Raw genomic sequence first — 3,875 nt, forward strand, 5'->3', positions numbered from 1 at the left:
TTTTCAGTTAGTTAGCCAACTTATTCTACCAAATAAACCAGTTTTCCCAAGGTACATTCATGAGGTCTCTTTTGATTGGAAGAGACAGAATTTCAATTCAAATCAGTTTAATAAAACAAAATATATGGCCTCAAATAAAATTGACAGGGGCTTCTTAGGTTTAAGCATGCTAGCTATATGTAGTCATATAATATCAGAAAACTCTTTCTTCCTCTCTCTTTTTCATGTTGTTTTCTTCATGTTGATCCTTGGAAGGCTTTCTCCACATGCCTGTGAAGAGAACCTCTGCAGTTTATAGCTAATCTCTAGGCCGATTATTAACCTTGGAACTAGGAATCTCAGAGAACAGGGTATGACCTTCGATTTTCCACATTCTTATGAATCCTCAAGAAGACACCATTTGATCTTGCTTGAAAAATATCCCCAAGTGGGACCAACATCTCTATTAGCAAAATTATAGCAATCAGAAATTGGCTGTCTTTGACTTCAGCCCTTTATGGGTCAAGTTATGTTCTTCCAAATTTTATTTATTGAAATTTTAACTTCTGGTACATCAAAACGTGACTGTATATCTTGAGATATGTCGTTTAAAGAGGCAATTAAGAGTCTCATGCTCTACATATGGGCCTAGCCAGTGGCCATGGAAACGGGGTTTTGGGGGGGGGCATATCTAGGGAGGGGTTTGGGATGGGAATGGGGGAATAAGGACAATTATGTGAGACCATAATCAATAAAGTAAAATAAAATTTAAAAAAGAGGTAATTAAGTTAAAGTGAGGTAGGTCATTAGAGAGGCCCTAATCCCAAATGACTGATGTCCTTAGGAGAGCTGGAAATGTAGACACAGACATGTACAGAGGGGACAGGTGAAGACACAGGGAGAAGATGGCCATCTACACATCAAAGAGTGAGGCCTCAGAAGAAACAAACATTGCCAACACTTTGATCTTAAACGTTAGGATCAAAGTTTTCTTCAGAACTGAGAAAATAAATTTCAGTTTTCTCCAGAACTGAGAAAATAAATTTCTATTGTTTAAGCCACCTAGTCTTTGGTACTTTGTCATGATAGCCCTAGCAAACTAAGATCCCTACTCCTACAGCATGGAGAGATAGGAGTGACTCTTTGACTCACAAGCTCCATCCAACCACAAGCTCCAGAAGGAGTGGGGGAAGGAAGTCTTTGGTAAGAAAGGAAATTCTTAACTTGAAGAAGGAGGGCGTGATACTTGGTGCACCATATGCTCATTTCGCCACAGATGGAGAGTAATCGATTTGCCTTGGTCAAAGATCATGATTTCATAGTACCATTTTGAAAGGAGAATTTATTATTTATGATAGATTTCTCATCAAAGTTGTTCAAAACATTTTTAAAATATATATATATTTTATTGATTTTTACAGACAGAAAGAGAGGGAGACAGAGAGTCAGAAACATCATTGAGAGAGAAACATTGATCATCCACCTCCTTCACATCTCCTACTGGGGATGTGCTCGCAGCCAAGGTATATATCCTTGACCAGAATCAAACCTGAGACCTTTCAGTCCACAGGCCGACACTCTGTCCATTGAGTCAAACCAGTTAGGGCTATTCAAAACATTTTGAATTTCAGCTTCAACCATTATAATTTGGTACAAGTGGGACCGACAGCAGGGCACAATGTTTCCAAGTTTCTTGGGTCATTCAGGTCTGGAGTTGGATCCTAAATCTGTCCATTTACTCCTAAGATTATCTTGGGATGTTATTGGTATTTATGTTTCTTCATTTATAAAATAAGGATAGTAAAGGTACTGTTCTCCTATAGTTGTTTTGAGGATTCTTTAAGTTAATTCATGTAAAATTCTTAACATATGGTCTAATACAGTTATAGAATTGCCTACTATTGTTCTTATTATACCTACTATTATTGTTATTATTCTTGATATGCATAGATTGTCCTACACATTCAGATGACCAATTTAACATGTAAGTTATTCTGAGCTTTGAATTTTTGCTTAAGTATTATCTTTAGCAACTACTAATGTCCAAATAAAATGATATAAAAATTTAAAATATGTCATATTTCAGGAAGAGAATAGAAACTGGACTTGCCAACATCCTACACATCTCAATGGTAAATATATTGAATTTGAGAAACCTGTGTGATAACAAAATGAAGAATCCAGTTTATAGCTAGAATTCTGATACTGTACCTAAGGACAGAGGCCAGGACAGTAGATATTAATTGAAGAATCATTTGTTTATATCACAGACTACAAATTAGCAAGTTGGAAGAATGGATTTTTCTTTGCCCTCCTGCACAGAGTGTGAATAATAAGTGGACTACCATTTATTATAATTATTATCATACATAAAACTAAGCTTTTTAAAATAAATCAGGTGATCTGGGCCTAGTCTTCGCATTTTCACATGGCAAATATCAAAGGGAACTGAGAGGTAGCTGCTGCTTTTGGTCATAAATCCAACTCTTCACTTAGAACTTACACATGAAAATAGTTCCCATTCATTTGGGCCACCTTGCTGCTCTCTGGAGGTATTCAAGTGAGATCTTGATGAAGGTGATTGTTAAGGACAGAGATATAGGTAAGGTTGCTCTCTGGAAAAAGTAGAAAACTAGGGGCCAATTATGAAAGTGGGAAGAGGAAGAGGAGTCATTCAAGGAAAATGAGAAGGATTAGTCAGAAAGCTAGAAGAGAGCATTTTCATCACACCCAAAATGGCAGCGTGTTAACTAGAGGGGCATGGTCAAAGGATGTCACAGTCCCCAAAACACCTGTTAGGCTGAGTGAAAACAATCTATTCATTTTGATAATTAAAAAAATCATTCATGCCAAAACCGGTTTGGCTCAGTGGATAGAGCATCAGCCTGTAGACTGAAAGGTCCCAGGTTGGATTCCGGTCAAGGGCATGTTCTTTGGTTGCGGGCACATCCCCATTGGGGGTTGTGCAGGAAGCAGCTGATTGATGTTTCTCTCTTATTGATGTTTCTAGCTCTCTGTCTCTCTTCTTCTCTATAAAAAAATCAATAAAATATATTTTAAAAATCATTTGTGGCATACAGTAACAAAAGTAGTTTCATTCTTGTGATTAGGCAGAAATCTATAATAGAAGCAAGGAAGTCCTTTCTTTTCTTTTTCTTTTTAAATTATTGTTTAATGGAGTGAAAGCTACATGAGGTTTTATGGGATGGTTGCATTTTTTTTATACATTAGAAAAATATTTATGGAACAACTGAAGTTCAAGTAAGAAATGCTGCAAATAGAGCAAAGAGGCAGAAACAACTGATGGAGCCCAATTCTAGTCAGCCAAGACAGAGCACATTATTTTTTAAAATATGGAACACTTTATGAATTTGCATGCTATCTTTACACCAGGCCCATGCTAATCTTCTATGTGTCATTCCAATTTTAGCATATGTGCTCATGAAGCAAACAGACCACAGTTTTAGTCACAATTTTATATATGTGAATTTTAAGACTTGCTAGTCTTGACATGAATGCCCGTAATTTCTTAGAGCTCAAAAATTTTAAAATTAATTTTATTAATTGATTATATCCTTCCTCTAACATATATCTATTCTGATATTCTCTCTCTTGGTGATCCAGTCTTTAAATGAGAAGTCTCAAAATCATTTTATATTTCTTCTTTTAACCACCTTCTATTCCTCTGATCTTTCCTGTTACCTTCCATCCAATCAGATACAAATCCCTAAGAATTCTTTCCTTAAGTATGTCTGGAGTCTATCTTATTTCTTACACAAGTTTCTCTTTTTTTCTTTTTTTCTTTTTTTGTGACCCTCCCCCAGTGAACTGGAAGCTCTTTCAGGGTGAGGCTTGGTCTTTATGATTTTCTTAACTTCAACTCCTAAAGGTATATG

General features: G+C 36.2%; 1 non-coding gene across 1 annotated transcript; it reads right to left on the reverse strand.

Moving 5' to 3' along the window:
• Positions 1-3,326: 3,326 nt before the first annotated feature.
• On the reverse strand, positions 3,327-3,429 carry LOC118706200. The gene has a single exon (XR_004983935.1). It is a non-coding gene; the product is annotated as a U6 spliceosomal RNA (small nuclear RNA).
• Positions 3,430-3,875: the final 446 nt, after the last annotated feature.

This window comes from Pipistrellus kuhlii, unplaced genomic scaffold, assembly GCF_014108245.1.
Source record: "Pipistrellus kuhlii isolate mPipKuh1 unplaced genomic scaffold, mPipKuh1.p scaffold_m20_p_5, whole genome shotgun sequence".
Taxonomy (NCBI): Eukaryota; Metazoa; Chordata; class Mammalia; order Chiroptera; family Vespertilionidae; genus Pipistrellus; species Pipistrellus kuhlii.